The sequence below is a fragment of the Diabrotica virgifera genome, chromosome 2 (genome assembly GCF_917563875.1).
Source record: "Diabrotica virgifera virgifera chromosome 2, PGI_DIABVI_V3a".
NCBI lineage: Eukaryota > Metazoa > Arthropoda > Insecta > Coleoptera > Chrysomelidae > Diabrotica > Diabrotica virgifera.
The window spans coordinates 68,366,916-68,377,745 of record NC_065444.1 but is presented as its reverse complement, the minus strand read 5'-3'; positions in this window follow the sequence as shown (position 1 = coordinate 68,377,745).

The window sequence follows — 10,830 nt, the reverse complement described above, 5'->3', positions numbered from 1 at the left end:
TCTAGATAAAAAAGAAATTTAGAAATTCAAGGGCAGCCTTTATGAAGATAATAAATATCTGAGTAACCAAAGATTCAATCTGCAAATCTGATATCGAATGGCAAAACGTTATGTCAAGTCAACCATCATTGACGAAATTCAAAGGAGACGACTGATCTGGTATGGTCATGTAGAAAGAACGGACGACGAGAGGCTGCCAAAACAGATTTTAAAATTGACGCCAAGGGTAAGAAGAGAAGAGGGTCGAAACAATCCTAGCTGTGTGACATTCAGAAGGTAATGCCAAAAAAGAACCTTTACCCTGGCGAACGCAACGACGGACGGACGAAGCTGGAAACTGGGAACCGGAAGGCGGAGAACCCTATAAAAAACCGGGATAATAATAAAAATTGTATATCCACTCCACTCTTGTTTATTGGATTGTTAATGCTGACTTAATGAGAAAGCTGGAAGCTTTTGATATGTGGCTCTTTAGGAGAGTTTTGAAAATACCATGGACCGATTATATTAGAAACGAAATGATATTGCACAGAATGGGAAGAGACAGAGAACTTTCGACCATCATTAAAAGGAGAAAGACAGCAAGAAGAAAGGGCACATACTTAGAAATGATAAGTACGTTGTTGTAAGTTGTTGCAGCAGCTGATTACGAAAGGTAAAATCGAAGGAAAAGGGTACTGGTAGACGACAAATACCCTGGCCGAAAAATATTCGCGCCTGGACTAGATTAAACACAGATGCTTTTAAGAAAAGCAGAAGATAGAGATTCATTTCATTGAACACTACGAACACTAATACTGTTGATTTCAACAAAATCGCATAAAAGAGATGAAGAGCACAAAATTTCGGAACAATGCTTTTTAAATGCATTCCTTTTTTTCGAATCCTGAGGAAACTAAAATATTCTTGAAAAATTTAAACGCAGAATGAAAGATAAAATTATTACAGAGGGCCGAAAATCCCTTGATGATTGAAAATAAGATATTTGAAATTAAAAACACATTAAATTTTCTCTTTTTTTTTACCCCTGTGACTTATTAAAATAGGGGCCGCGTAGCGCAGGTGGTAGTGTGCTTGCCTCGCATGCCGGTGGTCCGGAGTTCAAATCCTACCGCCGGCAAGAACAACTAATAGATATTTTTAAAAATGTCTATAGGCCCCAGGTCGACTCGGCCTGAATAAAATGAGTACCTTGGGTAAAACCAGGGGTAATAATAGGCGGTTGAAGCGTAGCACTGGCCCTGTTACCTTCCTTGTATACCGTAGGCCCTAGATATAGCAGACTACTCTGCTATACTCCCAAAGCCGCGTGCGGTATAAAACGGGAGACTATTATTATTTATACTTATTAAAATAAACATAGAAGTTTTCAGTGACTTTCGGCCCTCGGCAATAATGTAATATTTCATTCAGCGTTTAAATTTTTCAAAAATACTTATTAGTTTTCTCAGGATTAAAAAAAAATAATGCATTTAAAAAGCATTGCGCGTATGCTCTTAATCCGGGAGCAGTCGCGCTCACTTCTGTAACGTAAATAGTCGCGCGCAGAGAAAAAATCTCACAATAAATACGAATTTAAATCAAATTTCTATTTTATAATATTTTTATTTACTTGATACGTTAACAATATCTATTTTTAACAATTTTAAAGCTAATAAGTTCTCACCAAAGCCATAAATTCCACAAAAAAAATTAAAAAATAAAAAAAATAAAAAAAATAAAAAGAAAATTTCTACGCATTACTACGATCTTCCTCGAGGCACTTACGAGTGGAAAGCAATGTTGAAAATTTTTCATCAAGTTATCACGGAAGGAAAAGGATAAAATGTGAGATTTTTTCTCACGGTGCGACTGCTCACGGGTTAAATAAATTGCTTGAGGGATTTCTCAACGGGCCGGAAAAAGTAAGCAAAAGGGCCGGATGCGGCCCGCGGGCCGGCTTTTGCCCACCCCTACTACAGATCATGAGCATACATTGAACCCAGGAATAATTACCCTGTACTTTCTCTCTTATCTGGACGCCACTGATCACAAGCAGAAAAATTCCAGTAGGGTATTTATTACATTGGATTTAAAACACTCTGGGGTAAATCGACCGGCCCTATACAAATATGGGAACGCGTTGTGGTAATGCTATTAGTTCCAATATCCTCTTTTCTGTTCTTTATATTATGAGTAAGTGGATTGTATGATATAAAAGAACTAATAACTTAAACACAACAGTGGTTTTTGTTGATACTTTTTATTTTAATAAATTAAACTTGACAACTGAATAACAGCTCTTTAAACCATTGGAGGGACTTTAGGAAACCATAAAATACTTATGACTGTTCAAAAAATATTGTTAATTGCGACTAATAATGAGAATTACATTTTACACTTGTTTTGACGTTTCAATTTCCAATCCGGAAATCATTTAAAAAATTATAAAAAAGTTATTACTTACCGTAATGTTAACTTACTTCACCTGAAATGTTTTAAGTTGGCACTGAGTGTCAATATCAATTTGACAGTTGACTTACTTGGTGTTGATTTGTAGACATTGGTCGCGTTCACCAGATGCAAACGTTGGCAATCAGTTTGCGCTTGACAGTAAACATGTTTGGAAAGCGATCGCCATTATTGCAAGCATAAAATATTTATGCTGAACTTTGCAAACGTGTTGACTATTGAAACAATATGGCGTGAATTTAAATTGTATATACATATTACAGAATATATTTATAATGGTTTTATATACAGTATGTCCCTGTAAGTTGTATCCAAATGGAAAACTTTTTTATTATTAATTTTACGAAAAAAGTCATTATTCATAAAAAGCTCTGCATGGTCCAAAACCTAAGATTCAACCATCAGATATAAAATTTTATGAATATTATACGAGGTATGTCAAAAAGTTTGAATTTCACTCAAGAGTAAAGTAGCTTTATTTTTCACAATATTGAAAATTGCTATTATGAAAAGTTGTTTGGAATTAAAAACTATATTCTAATATACAATTACATCCTTCTAATTGAATTTTTTTTTGAAAAATTATGGATAACTAACATTATTTTCAGTTATTTCATTTCTGATAACTCTTTTATTATTAATTTTATGAAACAAAGTGATTCTTTACAACCTATGTCAAATACAACCAAAATACAACCACCCTATGTCAAATTTTATCAATTTTATACAAGGTATGTCAAAAAATATGAATTTGGCTCAAGAGTAAAATACCTTTATTTTTCACAATATCGAAAATTGTTATTATGAAAAGTTATTAAGAATTAAAAACCATGTTTCAGTATGTAATTACATCTTTCTTATTGAAATATTTTGAACTATAAAGGTACTTTACTTTTGATCTAAATTTATCTTTTTTGACACACCTCGTATAAAACTAACATAAGATGGCTGTATTTTAGGTTTTAGAGTATTTTAGACCATGCAGAACTTTTTATTTCGAATAACTTTTTTCGTAAAATTAATAATAAAAGAGTTATTAGAATTAAAATTACTGAAAATAATGTTAGTTATCCATAATTTTTCAAAATTTTTTTTTCAATTAGATGGATGCAATTGCATATTAGAATATAGGTTTTAATTCCAAACAACTTTTCATAACAGCAATTTTCAATATTGTGAAAAATAAAGCTACTTTACTCTTGAGTGAAATTCAAACTGTTTGACATACCCCGTATAATAGTTATTAAAATTTGATATCTGATGGTTGAATCTTATGTTTTGGACCATGCAGAGCTTTTTATAAAGAATAACTTTTTTTCGTAAAATTAATAATAAAAAAGTTTTCCATATGGATACAACTTACAGGGACATACTGTATAAAATAACGGCTACTGAAGACATGCAGCTACGTTATTATCTATTAAATCCATTTTCGGTTAATAAAAGAATAATTTAAAAAAAACATATTTATTGAGAAAATTTATTTTAGGTTAAGTTCAAACCAAACAAACAAAATGTCAAATTTTAGCCTAAATAACCAACCGTTCAGCTCGCTCTCAACAAGTTTAAGAATCAAAGAGCAAACAGTTGTGAAAGTGTTTGCATCTGGTGAACGCAGTCAATGCACCGTGATAGTCGTCACGTCAAATCAATGTTGGCTACTCTGGAAAAGTTTCCAAACAAAGCAAAAATGCACACGTGATGTTTGTTTTCATTTTTATAATTGGAATATATTACTTGTAAGATGTTTAATTTTTACAAAATGGTAATGTGTTGGATACCCGTGATTGTAATCAATGCTCATAGTATATTTCCCACAATATTTCCAAATAGGACTGGTTAAGAACCTGAAGAAACGCAGTAAGTACTATGTAGTGTGTAAATCCTTGATTTTGTGTAGGGGCATTTATAAAATTAAAAGCAATATGATTGATATGACTAACAAGGATTGTGTCTTTAGAAAAACTGTGCAGATGATTGTTAAAACAAAATAAAACTAAAAATGACTACACAAATCACGTGTATAATCAATTGACAAACGTCAAACGTTTGCTTTGTTTGGAAACATTTTTGACGTTTTGACGTCAAATATTCGCGAGCTCAAGCGAGGGTGCTGCCGCTTATTTGGAACTAGTAGAGTAATTGGGATGAAGATATAAACAAATCATCCGTTAACCTATGTATGGACGTCGTTTGAAAGCTTGTCGGATGTGTTCATTTAATGAATAATTTATTTATATTAATTAAATACATCAATAACAATTAGTCCTGTCGCCAGTGGGGGTACAACGGCCTCCTTAATTCAGATGGACTTACCCAAGTTTTTTTATGTATTTTGACCCGTAGAACACGAATTTGTTGGGTAACAGTCGATCCGGATGTCGATAAGATTGTTATAAACAAAGAACTTGAGGAATCACATAACAGCGATTTTTCGCAAAACAAAACATTGTTGTGTATTTTTTGGGTCATTCTAAGCAAAAAATGTTTTTACAAGTTTTTTCGTAGGATGCATAGTTTTCGACATAAACGCGCTTGAACTTTAAAAAATAGAAAAATTGCAATTTTTGAACCCGAATAACTTTTGACTGAAAAATAAAATAGCAATTCTGCTTACCGCATTTGAAAGTTCAAGTTAAATTCTACCGGTTTTGATTACCTTCATAGCTAAAAATTAATTTTTTTATTGTTAAACAAAGCTATAAACACATAGTGATTGAATGATGTTTTCAATGCATTTCCCATTTGAAATCGAACGAGTAGGCGCGCATACAGATTATTTCTACGTAGATTACGTACATTAAAACGCATGCATTGGACACGGGAAACACTATGTGTTTATGGCTTTGTTTCACAAATAAAAACTTAATTTTTATCAATGGAAATAATCAAAACCGATAGAATTTTGACTTGAACTTTCAAGTGCAGTAAGCAGAATTGCTATTTTATTTTTTAATCAAAAGTTATTCGGGTTCAAAAATTGCACTTTTTCGATTTTTTGAAAGTTCAACTGCGTTTATCTCTAAAACTATGCATCCTACGAAAAAACTTGTAAAATCATTTTTTGCTGAGAATCACCCAAAAAATACAAAAAATGTTTTGTTCTGCGAAAAATCGCTGTTATGTAATTTCTCAAGTTCTTTGTTTATAACACTTATCGACATCCGGATAAATTGTTACCCAAAAAATTCGTGTTCTACGGGTCAAAATACATAAAAAAACTTGGGTAAGTCCATCTGAATTAAGGAGGCCGTTGTAGCCCCCTGGCGACAGGACTAAATATTAATTATACCAAAATACGTTATTCCAATTACATCGGCCATTTTCATGCAACTGCACTGCCACCTATAGTCGATTGAGTTCGAGAATTACCTTACCTAACCATATTTTGAGTCAAATTCTGAGTGATAAGAGCTGTACCCTAGGATAAATATCAAATTCTGATCTTTCGATGCTTTTGTAGTTTATTACAGATGATGTGTCTCTGATCCGATATTATGTCATTCTTCTTAAACTTCTATCGTCCATTCTTGGACATAGGACTCTCCCAACTCCATCCATCGAGCTCTATCCTGCACAACATACTTCAAATTCATTCCGGCTATTGTTTTTATATCATCTACCCATCTGATCTGTGGTCTTTTTCTTGGTCGTTTACTTTTGTAGGGTCTCCAATGTTCTATTGTAGGAGTTCCAACGTTGGTCTTTTTGTCTAGCAGTATGGCTTACGAAGCTCCAATTGATTTTTGCAATTTTTGTTGTGATATCCTCGACTTTTGTTTTTGATCTTATCTATTCGATCCTCTTTTTATCTGACAGTAGTATATCTAACATTGCTCTTTTCATTGCTCTCTCTCTCTCTCTCTCTCTCTCTGTTGTCGCTAGTTTATTCATATTTGCCTTGGTTAGGGTCCAGGTTTGACATGTATATGTCATGATAGGAAGGATGCACTGGTTGAACAATTTGCTCGTCAAGTATTGGGGTATTTTGTGGTTCTTAAGTATCCAACTAAGTTTTCCAAATCTTGCCCATGCCAGTCTTGCTCTTGTATAAATTTCTGCACGTTGGTTCTTTTTGTCAAGCTTAAGAATTGGCCTGGGTAGAAATATTCATTGTTCTGTCTCACTACCATTTTTTTATTCATACGTCTGGAATCGTCTCTGTTTGTCATTTGTTTTTATTTTTGTCATATTCACTTTTAGGCCGACAGATTGGGAGCTAGCTGCGAGTTCCTCCATCATGAGTTGCAGTTCTTCGAATGTGCTCGTTATAATCACGTTGTCGTCAACGAATCTGAGGTGCTTTAACTTGCTACTATTAACGCTAATTCCATAAGTTGACCAATTTGTTGTTTTAAAGACGTCTACTAGGGTTAGGTTAAAGAGCTTTGGCGATATTACGTCTCCTTGTTTAACTCCTCTAAGTCCTGATGGGATTTGTATTTTCGTCTACTTGTTCTATCATAGTTGCGTTTTCATTATATATTTTCTATTAGTTGCATATATCTTATCCATTCTAAAATAATTACGATAGAGCTTGTTCTACGGCCCACATCTCGATTCTATCGAATTCCTTTTTATAGTCTACGAAGGCAAGAAATAGTTGGTATTCATTTTTGTCTTCTTTATCAATGTTCTCACTGTCAGCAGATGGTCTGACGTATGTACTATATCCTTTGCGGAAGCCAGCTTATTCAACCGGCTGGTAATTATCCATTTTGTAAGTAAATCGATTATTATTGACTCTCATAAACAGTTTGTACACTTGACTGAGCAACGATACAGATCTATAATTCTATATGTCCCATTTGTCCTCTTTTTTGTGTAAGAGGACCACTAGACACTCGTTCCAGTCGTTAGAGATTTTGATATTATGGAGACATCTATTAAATAGCTCTGTTAGAAAAGTTTCTTTTAATGGCTTCAATAACAGTAACAGCTTCTATATCAATAGTTATTGTTGAAATAACATGTTAAATAACATCGGCGATAAAGCACATCCTTGAAGAACTCCTCGTAATATGCTAAATTGCTCGGAGCACTAGTTTTTCACGTTGACATTATTTTTGTTGTTTATATAAGTAAGTTATGATTACAATATCATGCTTTTATATTCCTGTTATTTTTAAGATATCTATAAGTTTGTCATGGTTTACTCTGTCAAATTCCTTTTCAAAATACAAGAATCAAGGGGGAACTTTACTGTTCACATCTCTAGCTCTTTTTAACCAGTACTTGTATGCAAAAAAGTATCTCTCTCAAATCAAACCAAGGCCGTTTCTAAAACCAAACTAAAATTCGTCCAGGTGCCGTTCCAAAACAAAGTAAATTCTTTCGTGGATAATATACCGCGTGGCGAATTGGAAAACGTGCCATAGGAAACTCAATTTAAAATTCTAAACTGTTGAATTCCTGCTTCCCTAATTATTTTACATCAAAAGACATTAAAAACTATTTGTAGAGGATTGAAATTTGTATTGAAAAAAACTGGTATGGTTCTTTTCATGAGCAGTTTTCAGTGCGTCACAAATGATAGAAAAAAAGGTTAGTCCGTGATAAATAGACATTTATGACATTTATTCTAACATGACGTTTTAGTTTAATCTGACAGTTGTCACATTTTATTTGCAATTTGGTATAAAACCAAATCAATTTCGTTTATTGTATTTATAGAATGGTATTTTCTTTGATTTGTATAGTCTTATAAATTGCACAGATTAATTTTTTTTTATATAGAAAAAATTGTTCTACGAATTAAACATATTCCAAAATTTTGTAAAAAATGTAATACATTTTTCGGTTTTTCAGCCCAAAATTAGGCCACACACAGTGCAATGATATAATGTCTCACAATGAAGTTATTATTTTCACATTTTTGAACTGTCAATATTTTTATTTTATCATTTATTGTTTAAAAAGAATACAGTTGATAAGATACCCTCAGTTGCGGAGAAGGTATTAATAATAAAGATTTTTTATTCAGTCAATGGTGTGAGCACTGTCAGTTAAATAGTAGGTAACGTGTGGCCTAACTTTTACACACATACCAACTGTGGCAAATGTATCATATTTTTCAAAATTTTGGAATGCATTTAAATAGTAGAACAAATTTAACTTTTGATTTTAATACAGATTTCAATTCTCTACAAATATTCTCTCATGACGTTTGATGTAAAATAATTAGGGAAGCAGGAATTCAACAGTTTAGAGTTTTACATTGAGTTTCCTATGGCCTGTTTTACGATTCACCACCCGGTATATAAGTAAAAGACAGTTTTCGTGGAATCACTTTCTGGTAGCATCCTTAATCTCTGACTTTTATTTGCGGCGGAATTGTGACTGCATATTGTAGAATCCTTTTCGCCTTCTTTATTCGTCGTCTCTATTCTTATAAACTGTAAAAGTCAGCGATTAATGATGTTACTAGAAAATAGTTCCACAGAAAGTTTTCAGATTTATTATTATTATCTATTATTATTTCAATAATGAACTTTGCATCTGGGACTTTCCATCTTTTATTTAAGAGATGTCGTTACAGCGTCCTAAAAGAAGATTATAATGTTACTTTTATAATTTACCTTTAATACGCAGTTTGGTTTCGTTTCGATTAAGAGGTGTTGTGTATACGATTAAAAGAAGAAAGTTAGAATACAAGTTATATATTTTTCAGATTTAAATTATAATTTATTATTATCTTAATAATGAATTTTGCATCTGGGACTTTTCATCTTTTCCATATAGAAATACCTTTAACACGTGACTCATTAAACTTTAGTTCTGTAATGCTAGTATCACTTGTCTACTGTTTCCTTATTTTATTGTGTAAAGGTATAAAAAATATGCAATCAAGCCAGTCACTAGGTAGTTGTCTATTCTGGTATATAGCGTCAAAAAGGAAATGCAAAGCCTTACCACAGTGGTTTCGAACCTTTTGGTACTTGCGCCCCCGTTTAAAAAAATAAAATTGTTGCGCCCCTGAATTTTTCTAACAATGTCTTTCACAAATACTCAACTCAATCTTGAAACATCTGCTTTAATGTGCTATCACTAGATAAGTCTATTATCATTTCCTGCTCTCCTGCTCTAAGGCCAAAATCATCATATTTTTGAAGTTATACTTCTTTAGGCGCGACAGGGAGTGAATTTTTATTATTCTGCGCGCATGCGCACAGAAACAGTATGTTGTTAGTTGTTAAATATTTTAAGTTATATGTATCAGTCCAAAAAAGGTGTGGACAAAATATATTAGTGTTTTTAGTAAATATATTTATTATATTTTTTGTGTCTTTGGATTGGTCGGGAGTAAGGCAATACGTATTATTAAAACATTTTTATTTAATACTTCACTTCGTCAATTTGTTAACGTGGTTTGTCATAATGTCCGAGAAACCGTCAAAACAATGCCTTCGTAGCCTCGTTAGTACAGCATTCGACTTCGAATCGAGAGGTCCCAGGTTCAAATGCGGACAATTGCTGTCTTTTTTTTATTTTTTGGATTTTTGGAAAGTGGTAAGTAACTATTAAACTCAGTTTAATATTTAATAAAATAGAAATAAACTGTTAAAAATATTTTATTTCGCTGAAATCATATAATATAAGTATAACTTCTTACGTGCGTACAAGGTACACACACATTCTATTTTTCAATCACAAACAGTAATCCATTCATATTCGGATATGTAAGATGTACCTAATTTTAATAGTGGAAAACATGTCAAGGTTTTTATTTTTCAAACTTATTATCCACAGTTCCAATTTTTTCATAAATTCAGTCATCTTGTCTTTTTGCGTAACAGCATGAATTTTGAGGCCCTTGTATTGATTTATTTAGAGTACTGAGTCTTGGAAAAATATCAACCAAATATGCGTTTTACAAGGAGTTTCGTGTCATAAAACAAGTTTGCTTCATCTCTATTATTATGAGTAAGAAATATGGCGATCTCTTTTTTTAGCTCAAACACCATTTGAAGTACTTTGGCACGAGAAAGCTAACGTGTCCCACATTAATATAGAAGTGATCTATATTCTGAACCCATGTCATCACACAATTTTGCGAAAAACCTTCCTCTTAATGGGCTATTTTTGATAAAATTTACAACTCATAATACATAACTTCAAATACTGTTAGTAAATCTTCACCTACACCTCTTAAAACAAGTGATTTTCTATGAATCATGGAATGCGTCCAAATTTCACGAGGAGCCAGCCATCTTTCAAACTAGTGCCTGTAGATCAGCACTGCATCAGCAGATGTGCTAAGTCTTAGCACATCCCAGCGTATTTCATCAGCACCAGGGAATTTGTTTATTCTAATTCTTTGAATAGCACACTTTTTTCTACTTACTATGGTACTTATTGCGTGAAAGTAAAACTAGACTG